This window comes from Electrona antarctica (assembly GCF_951216825.1).
Source record: "Electrona antarctica genome assembly, chromosome: 17".
NCBI classification, from domain to species: domain Eukaryota; kingdom Metazoa; phylum Chordata; class Actinopteri; order Myctophiformes; family Myctophidae; genus Electrona; species Electrona antarctica.
The window spans coordinates 8,480,606-8,491,510 of NC_136798.1; the positions used below are offsets into that span (position 1 = coordinate 8,480,606).

A 10,905-nucleotide genomic window follows, 5' to 3' on the forward strand; every position below is an offset into this window, starting at 1 on the left:
AGGCTTTAACGCACGCTGCCCGGCTTTCAACTCAAAGCCTATATTCTACAGATGAATATAAATAAAGTTTCTGACGCCTGAGGAAGAGTGACAGCGCTGGATATAGGAGTGTCAGCTTAAGGGAGTGTGAAGCAAAGTAGAAGCATCAGGTAAGTTAAATATAAGGGAGCTCAAGTTCAACACATAAGAAGTAGAGAAAGAGACCTAGTACAATAATGTATATGTAGACTGATCTATCAATCACAATCGCCCTGAGTGTATACATATACAGTAATATATATGTGTATATATATTCTTATATATATACATTTTTCATCTATGTGCAATGGAAATAAGAGATGAAATAAAATTAAAACATTCCATGTAGTCGTAAAGAGATAAAAATGTTTTCTGAACTGCATGTGATGCAAAATGACAACCAATCAGAAGAAAAGTGACGGCTCTCTGCGAATTCTACTGAAGCCACTAAAAATCCTACGGCAAAACTTGCAGCCTATAATAATTATTATGGTCTCCAAATTCCGCCCGGTAGCCGCCGCCACCTCCCCCCCTCCCCTACCCTCCCCACCAGTTACCTGTCTCAGGTTGCGCGTGACTTTGATGTCGTGCCAGGAGTTGTCATTGAACTTTCCGTTGACCGGCTCCACGATGGCCTCGAAGGCCCCCGAGCCCAGGTTGATGACCAGGGACACGGCGCCGTCCTTCAGCGCCAGGTTGACGTAGTCGGCCGACTTCCCCGTGTGGAGGAGAAGGCCGTTGCGCTGCCACGTCTTGAAGGACAGCGTGATCTCGTCGCTGCTGCTCTGGATGGGGTTCTGCGACAGGTCGTAACAGAAGTACTCCGAGCCGCGGAAGGTGGCGATGTTCTCCTCCCTCGCTGGAATGACATGGACGAAAGCAAGAAAGAATAAGATAAATAATACGTTACATTAAAGCAGTGTCTGTCTCTTGGGGGGTTTTTGTGCTACACCAAAGTCAAAATCTCAAGGCACACCTGCATTCATGTTATCGATCTCACCCCCTTTTAAATGGTTATTTTTATTTACTAATGCCAATTAAAAAGTTTTAAGCCCCATTTTATTCCTCAAAAAAAGCTAAAATAGGCTATCTATGTATTGTACACGCTCAGATGTTGTGAGCTTGTACTAATGACAAGCCCAAAAATAAGGACACCTGGTTTAAAGTGGTTAAAATAAATATATATTTTTAGGGTACATAAATTGTCTCTCTATTGGGAAATGAGTGCGCACTGATCTAGATCTAGTTGCATACTGTATTTTGCAATAACAATGTGTGGTTCTGACACAATCCCAAGGCACACTGCAGTGTGTCACGGGCCACACCACGTGCCGCGGCATGCCATTTGGGATCCACTGCATTAGTGCGCCATGCTGCTTCTAATAACGTTCAAAAAGGTAATGTGTTTTTCTCAACTGGGTATTTAGCACATCGGCCGGAGCAAGCCGCTGTGCACTGCTGAATAATTCACAATGTTTGTCTCAGGAAATGGCTTTCCTCACGAGTCCAGTAGTACTACGTACATGTAAAACTCTCGGCGGACCTTTGCTGAAAATTACACTTAAATGCAGCGTGTATACATCAGCAGCAGCATTATACTGTACTGTATGCTGTATCCATTCCATATACCCCAACACTTGGGGTTTATATGGACAACTCTAATGTTTTAAACATGAAACAGGCCTGGCGTCCTTCCCAGGGCCCTGCATCAATCACGGTGTGACCTAAATAAACATGAGAACTGTGTTGCGTCCCGCGAGGCAGTGACAAGATCGATGGTCACATCAAACTAACACATCTGCGGGAAAACGCATCCATAATCTGCCATAATCACAGCCACGATAATCCTCCCGTTCAGTCCCCATCATAAAAACCCTATCTGTGTGACCGTGAGATGAGGTCTCCAATGCCGCCTGCAGACAGACAGACCACTTATGATGGAACAATACACCCGGCTAATGGCATACATAAATCAAAATGCAGCCGTCTCTGACTTTACAGTTTTATATCAGTCCCGTCGCTGGAGAGACTTCCTGAGCCCATTCTTCACGCGGCGGCACGGTGAGTAAGTTGAGATGGTGGCAGACAGAGACGCTGCACGGTCACAGAACGGCGTGACAGGGACGTGGCTGAGCATAGAGCAGGACACGGACAGAGAGAGTGAAAGTAAGTAAGTAGTTAGTAAGAACTAGAAAGAAAGAAAGAAAGAAAGAAAGAAAGAAAGACAGAAAGTTAGAAAGACAGAAAGTTAGAAATACAGAAAGTTAGAAATACAGAAAGTTAGAAATACAGAAAGAAAGAAAGAAAGAAAGAAAGAAAGAAAGAAAGAAAGAAAGAAAGAAAGTTAGAAATACAGAAAGAAAGACAGAGTTCAACATGAAAAGTTGTACTGGATCATAGTTTCTGTGTCTCGCCGTGATCTGCGATGTGACCATGCTCGTCTTCCACTCCGTCGCCAGCGACGGGCGGGCCCTCGTGGACACGCTCCGACCCAGCCGGGGTTCTGTGTGTGAATCTATTACAGACAACGAGGTCAGACTCAGTCTCAATTATTTACAATGTGTGAAGCAGGATAAGGCGCTATTGGAGGCAACCACGGCGTCAGGGATACGGCGGGACGGGTTCCTTCCCTTTGCCTCGGAAATGCCACGCCGGCTTTTCTAAGCACATACTGTACAGTAAATGCAGCCAGGGGCAGTGGGGGTGGGCCATGAGGTGTGTCGTTAAGTGGCATCAGTGTTGCATTCAACAACACTATCAATTAATTTTCCTTTATGGTTTCCCATGCAGGAACATTAGTATGCCACACGCCCACCCACGAGTGCCATGAGTCATGATAAAGAGGTATAGAGGAAGAACAAGAGGCATGTGCGTGCAAGAGAGAGAGAGACAGAGACAGAGAGACACAGAGAGGGGGGGTCAGATAGTGAGGAAGAATAAGACAATAAGAAAAACAAACAAAACAAATAGGATGATGATGATGATGATTCCAGTCAGGGAATAATTCCTCCCATGGCATCAAACTCACATCTCTCTCCGTTCAACGTGCATATAGGATACGAGGAACAGGATGGCAAGCAAACAAAAGGCTCTGAAAAGCCTCTACATAACAGGGGAATAAATAGAAGCCCATTATTCCCATTGACACACGGCATTGTACATTGGAGAAAGAAAAAATAACCAATCTGTTTGTTCCGGTCAAATTATGCAAATTACACACTCAATGAATGACTGAGTCCAATGACTGAGTCCTTATGAGTGTGGTTTGTTTTGTTCATTTTACTGGACGCTCTGCAACAAGTACATGTGCAAACAATTCGGTTTCTGTCCGGCCTGCATCATCATTCACAATACGTAGCGTTAATAATAATAATAATATTAATGGATTGCATTTTATAGCGCTTTTCCAAGTGATCAAAGCGCTTTACAATGGTCCATTCATTCATACATTATTTGGGAGGTGAAGCGGTGAACAGTCGACACCAGCATCCTCCTCACTTCCCACATTCACACACCAATGGTGGCAAGCTACCATGTAAGGCACATATACCGACTCATTGGAGGCAATGTAGGGTTCAGTGTATTGCCCATGGACACTTCGACATGTAGACAGGAGGAGCCGGGATTCGAACCGCCAACCCATGGATCATTAGTTAGTCCGACGTCCCAATAATCCGATATTACTAACCCTACCCCTAACCCTTACGTAACCGTAACCGCACGCGGAAGCCACGGGTGAATCTTAACCGGCCACGTATGTGGGACTAACTACACCAGACTAACGCTTGCCCTTGTGGGGGGCAAGCGTTACTTGTTGACTGACTAAAGACTAACTGGCCATAAACAGAATAATACAGAAATATCACATAATCTCAAATGTGTTTTAACCATATAACAAAAATACATCACACCAAATAGTTCTGTTTCAATCAATTATTAAGATCACAGAGTCACACAGACACAGTAGCAGCGTGGGGCCTCTGCAGTCACCATGTTAGCTTTAGCTGCTAAGCTCAGCTGCTAGGCTAAAGGCTAAACTGCTAAGCAGGACATTACCACTACACCAAACATTGTGGAGAGAGACACATGGCCAACTTTTCCACTATAAACATATCCCCTGGTTTATATATGCTACTTCATGTGTCTAAATTAACTCACTTTCTGATACCTCACCTGCAACAAGACAAACATTCACAACACAGGATATATTGGCTTCCTCATTGACTGACAGAATCCTGTAGCACTCACTGGAGTGTAATGCCCCCTTGTGGCGCAGTGGAGCTATAGCTCTGTATGTGTTGTCTTTGGCAGGCAAGGAACACAGTGACTATTTCAGTAGAAAAGATTAACATTACATAAAGCCACATGAGAAAATGAAATGCACTTATGCATGAACTTTTGTCTTTTTAACTATTTAACTTGCAATCCAAAGAACTCTACTATGAACTTGAGTAGGAATGAATTATAATGAAATAAACAACAAAAAATAGGGGGCGGCTTAGGCTTATCCTACACATAAAGTTCATGGCAATCCCTGAAGATCTCTTTTCTTCTTCTTCTTAACACCATTTAAACCCTTTTAAGTATAGGATTTAGATTGTGAATTCTTGATCAAAATGTGTACCCGTTTTCTATATCTATACCCAAATAGCCGATCTGCTATTTTCGTCAAACGTTAGCCCTATAAAATAGGGATGCTGTAGACTCCCAGTGGTTTCAAACAAAGAACGTAATAATAATACTAATGTGAATATGGGACTTGCCAGAGATAAAGCAAGTGTTGAGACTGTTGTGAGTCCCCCATCAATCTTCGGGACCAGTGGCTTTAGCTGGAGCCATAAATCACATGAAGAAATGCTCTCTCAGACGGCTTATGAAACGTTGTTGGATGTACCGTAAATGTTGATGTATTCCTCAGTAATCTCAATGTCTACTTTGAAATTCCTCGCACCCCCTGGCTCTATACTGAAATCCCCGATGACAAATGGCACGGGTCGAGGCTGAGACTAGCTGTCAATAGCTGGATGACTGCAGGGCATGGCAGTGCCATTCCTTTCACTTAAACAAAAAAGAAAGCAATTACGCATGGGAAACTTTTATTCTAGACACCAAGGATCGCGTCTTGAGGTGCATTGAAGGATGCTGACTAATGGCGCAGCTAGGCAGAGAGGTGAGAGAGACAGTGAAGTTTTCAATAGTCAGTGATTTTTTTCATAGATTAATGCTTAATTGGTAACACTTTACGTCTCTGCAAAAGAAAGCCGATCTACAAGGTCAACACGTTGCGATGCAAATCGTTGATCTTTCAGTTCTGCTATTTTTGCTATATTACCATTCAAAAAACATTTTCCCTATAATGACACGCCCAAATCAACCAATGAAAAGTATTGGAGCTTGTGACTATGAATCTCATGGCCCCATTAGGCCCATTGAAAGTGTTAAGTGGTCAGATGTGTGGGCCGCATCATGCATTTTCAGAGCATGTTTATTTTTAATGATCAATCGATCAATTATTGTTTTCCGGCTTGGAACGGTAAGTTCTTATTTAATAATGGTATCAATATGGAAACACACGGTTCAAGTTTTGAAAGAAAAAAAAGATACCATGTAATTTGTATTTATTTTCTTTTGATATGAGTTTGGGGGGTCCACTTGCAATACCCACGCAGCCCACAAAGTGGGCCCAGGCCCACAGGTTGGGAACCGGTGTAGTAAGTAAGCTGCAGACTGATAATGTCGTCAGATACAACCCCAGACACCTGATCCCGTCTGCTCTCACCTGACCCCGGGGGAGAGACAGGTCGTTGCCGGGGCAACCCGCCCGTCCATCCCGCACGCTTTAATTAGGCCGTCTGTCGGAGGATCGCTGCTCAAATGTCAAGGCCTTCACAGGGAATCCTGCTCACTTATTGGTATTAAAGTCGCACAAGAGGACCGGAGTGCAACAGTGCAGCAGGTGTTTGTCACCTTGTTAGCAGCTACAAATGTGTACGGGAAAAGACAGCGTAAGGGTGAAAGTAGCAGTACCACAACATGAAAATACTCGGTTACAAGTAAAAAGCTCAAACTCTAAGAGAGTGATAGCATTGACCTGGAAGAGGCCAGACAAACCAAGTATTACACAGTGGTTCAGGGAATTGTCTTTATGTTTACCTTTGGAAGGACATGGAGCTGAAGAGGAGTAGTGCTGTTGTTATTATTGTTTTCTTTTGTTTTCTTTTGTTTTTTTTGGTTATTGTTGTTTTGCTTTCTTTATATCAGTAATTGTCTTGTACTGTTCATTGTTGTTGTTTTTTTTGTATATTTGTATTGTCATTTGTGTGTAAAAAAGGAAAATAAATACATTGTTGGGGGAAAAAAAAGAAGCTCAAACTCAAACTTCAGTAAAAGTACAAAAGTATTGGCATTAAAATATTCTTTAAGGGACCAAAGTAAAAGTAATGGCCCATTTCCTAATTTCTTGCAAAAATATTTCAAATAGCTGATCCACTATATACAGTAGCTTGTGCTGTAGATCAACTGTTTTCAAAGAGCCAATCGGTCTTAAGTGGTGTATGTTTCGTAATAATAATCTGAAGTTGCAAAGTAACTAGAGTGATTGGAAATCCTCAAGTTAGGTAAAAGTACCTAGAACGTGTAGCAGCTATACATCCTACTTACAAGTACATCCTACTTACTGGAGCTACTTTCTACTAGTGAAATATATGGTAAAAGATCAGCAGGCACTTTACTTTTTTCAGTGCTTCTGTCAAGATCAGCTCAGTATTTCTAATTTAACAAACATTTGTTTCAAAAACTGAGATTATACAGTGATTATACAGAGAGAGACCTCAAAGCTACTCTCATGAAATGTTTTATAGCACACAAGTGCCGCGTAACATGGATTACGGTGGATGTTATGCACCATCCACAGACATATTCTTACAAATTAAATGTGCTTTGAGGATAAAAACTGGCTCAGCATCAGGAATATAAATTGAATATTTCCAGGTAGCTGAAGCAATCCCAGAAAATGATTATTGCATTTTGGAATAATTCATTCAATTTAGGGAGTAATTTAACACTGCAGCATTCTGGTATCAAAATCGGATGCAGCTACAGATGGGTCTCAAATGCACCAGACTGAATATTTACTAGTTGAACTGCTGAGGTTGGGATAAATTAGACATTTCAAAATGGATTATTTCCAAAAGAGAGAACAATTCAACCTGTCATGTTCTTGCATTGAACTGTTCACATGCCATGTTAGACTGTAACATACTGGGCAGCTACAAAAGGTTCCGCTGTCATTTGAAGGGCTACCAGTCTTTGTTATGGCATGTTTAAACTCTGCATATGTATCTTTAATTATAAAGATGTAATTACAGTTACCATGCCAGCCATAAAGGCGATCGATACAACATCCCTGCTATGAATAATAGAGAGAGCAAATTGATATAATGTAATATGTGTGCACCTCAGCAATATTAAACCCACTGTAAGTGTATACTGATCTATAATAACCAGGGGAAATGTATTGCCTGTTGAGACATGCTCTGCGCAGATCTGTGGCTTTGGTATCGATCATGCAGCCGGGTCATTTTCCCCTTATTTTCTCCATAGTCATCAATATTCCATTTGCGTTCTGCCTGCTTCTGTGCACCAGGGCCAGGGGTTCGATTTCAAAATCCACTGGAAGCAATTAGCTCCTTCATTACCATCCCCCGGTCCTGTTTTGCGTTACGCCCCCCTCCCCGACACCCGGGTGGCATGAACCTGTTCCCGAGCACCGACTCCGTGGGCTCTCCAGCTGCGCCAGGGCTGTCACCTTGCCAAGCTATCATGAGTGCCCTTTGACCTTCTAAAGATCAGGGCAGGGTTTTAAATTGTCCCCGCGCTGCAGGAGGCGACGGACCGGATGAATATGCAGAGGGTGTGACGGATGAGTCTGATTATGAGGTTATCGCGCTGTGATTATCATTTTGGGGCAAAAGGGTGATTTATATGCTTTAGTTGCAGTCGGTTGCCGGTGTCACACCAGCAGCAGCTGATCTAATACAGTACATCTGGCTGTTTTAGCAGAACATTCCCTATAATGGTGCTGTGATTGTTCATTGTGGCAAAAGGGGTGACTGAGCCTTTTTGTACGCCTACAGTATTAGCCAGCAGGGCCTCTGCATAAGGATTGTAGCTGCCTGGGCTGTGTTGTTATGTTATTTCTTTGTGATTAGTTTTTGATTAGTCGTATAATCAGTAATCACCTTATTATGATACAGTATATATTTTCATAATTGGCTAAATTGATAAGTCTGTTTAACAAGGTGTTGTGATTAGTTTGATTAAAACTGCCGCACCCCTAAATGCTATCACAAGTTGCCTATATTTTGTACTCAAATCATGCACACATTACCACACTTAAGTTGGAATATCATAGAAGTTATAGGAAGCTCAAGACTCATGACTCATGTATCATGAATCATGTGACAGCTTACATAGAACAGTAGTCCTATAATTAATTCCCTCCCGTTAGACGGCGATCTGTGGCCATAGTGCCAGTAGAATAGGCGAAACATCCAGAGAAGAAGAGCTGTCTTCCGGTTCCGGCCGCATGACCCGGAAGGAATAATCGGCTATTTTCGAACCAGGGTCGCGGCCGTGTTCTAGCGATAGAACCATTGATATGGTAACCCGGGAGCTCGAATTATTGTTTTATTAAAAGGAGAATTCAGTGATTTGGGTGATTTGGAAAAAACCCCAGTCTGCCCCCGTAACAAGATGTGCACATGCACGCACTACAGTGGGGGGACAGGCAACAGGCCAACAGCACACACACCAAGGCCCGCCACCCCCCCTTGATCATGATTGGCGGAAGGCCCCTCTCTATCCTGATTGGATGAAGGCTGGGCCACCTAGCCAAGGGGGTTAACTGGGGACAGGGAGGAACTCCTTATATGGTCAGCACACTCTATAGTAAAGGAGGATTATCACAACAAAACAAAAAAAGAAGTGATATTTGAATTACGTGAAATCACTGAATATACCTTTAAGCTCACAACATCGTGCTTTACCCCATTCTGAGCCCTAAAGCCACTAAAGACCGTGTGTGCGCATACGTGCACGGAGGATTTGGGATTCCAGCTGTTCCTACCATGGAACCTAACGGTGGCAAGCGATGGAAGCTAAAATCCGGTAAAAATATTATTATTAATTCAGAATTAATATTGTTCTTATCAAATCCTGTGTTCTCATGTTCGGCAAAGGAGGGTTTAATACCACGAGATATCTCAAGAATGTCATGGATTCACTTCTAGTATCACTTCACAGAACACTGCACACGTTGGCATTATTTGTTGAAAAACGTGGCCGCGGTCTAAAGCCTACAAAGCAGTCCGCTATTGCTGACTGCTAACACGCTGCAGCTAACGTGCTAACAGCGCCATGCATCACACAGCTCAGCAGCCAGCCATCACATGTCAAGAGAATTTGGAGCATCCTGGGTGATGTGTCCCTTCACAGCCAGCCAGCCAAGCAGGGCAGGCACCACCACCACCACCATCACAGTCTTATGCTGGAGGGAGACACTACTCTCTGAAGACTGTGTGTATACCAGCAAGAAACCAGCTCTTTTTCATTCTACTGTACCAGATAATCAGACTGAGCTATAATTGTGGTGACCAATTTAGTTGATTAAAAAACAACACAACTCTTATTGTTTATTCTAATTAGCAGCCTATAATACGTAAAAGCAAATGGTGATTTTACACTGTCTAGCACAAGGTTGGGTGATCATACTGTATCAACCTTGGAGAACAGCAAAGTGATCATTAGCCCCATATGTGCCCTCTCCCTACGCTCATTCTGTAGGAGCTACAGAATGAGCGTAGGGAGAGGGCACATATGGGGCTAAGTGATCATGTGCCCAAGAAGGTTGCCCACCCCTGCTGTATAGTGTATACCGTGATATTAAAACAAACACAAATAAGAGCTAGTGACCATTCACCATCTCTACAGCACCCTGCAGTGGTGGAAAAAGTACTCAATTGGTTTTACTTAAGTAAAAGTACCAATACTGCAATGTAGAACTACTCCATTACGCAGTGGAGTATTCAGGAATTAATTACAAGCTAGGCCTGGCAGCTGGCACCAAATGGCTGGGCACACGTGCATGCACGCACAGTACACACCCCTCCGTGCGCGCGCGCAATTATTTCTAATTAATTAATACTTATTTTTCCCTTCAATTTCCTCAAACTATGAAGTTGCTACAGCTGCTACAAGACACTTGAATTCATTCCAACACGTCATTCCCAACACCCATAAAACAACATGCACACTCTCTCCCAGGCAGGCTACTACTACTACAGCACCATATTAAATAATAATACTGTGTTAAAGTGAGCGCAGTGCAGCGCTGAGCGCACACACACACACACAGAGAGAGAGTGCACACAACAACAGCTAGTTTCAACACGCTTCCAAAATACACATTAAGCAAAGTAGCACCCAATTAGCATAGCAGGCGCAGCAGACAACATCCATTCGGCAAAAAATACAATTATGGCCTTCACCTGATGGATTCATTCAATCATGTAGTAATCCATAATCAAGTAGCGGGACGCTGTTGTGGAGTTGCCCAAAAAAATGCCCAGTAGTAAAGGTGAACTCTTCAGGATACAACTGTTGTAGGAGTAGCAGTCCTCTGTTCTGGCCTGGGTACTCAACTGCTGACTTCCCTTCTTTCCAAAAACTTTGCAATTAACGTTTGACATTGTGACTCTTTGTGAGGCTAACATTTAGGCTACTCTGGTGAGTCTTCTCGTTTATATGTAAGGGATAATATCTGGCTAGGTGGTCATTGTCGGGAGATAATTCACCGACAGGGAGTTTAACCACCGAGGCGAAGCCGAG

The 10,905-nt window shown here is 43.0% G+C and overlaps 1 protein-coding gene across 2 annotated transcripts in view; it reads right to left on the reverse strand.

Moving 5' to 3' along the window:
• The window catches only part of LOC306941203 (neurexin-3b-like), a 317,329-nt gene extending 316,463 nt beyond the window's left edge, over window positions 1-866 (reverse strand). For both annotated transcript variants that reach the window (XM_079526517.1, XM_079526516.1), the window contains exon 1: window positions 576-866. The gene's annotated coding sequence lies outside the window, so the exon portion shown is untranslated. The remainder of the gene's footprint in view (window positions 1-575) is intronic.
• Window positions 867-10,905: the final 10,039 nt, after the last annotated feature.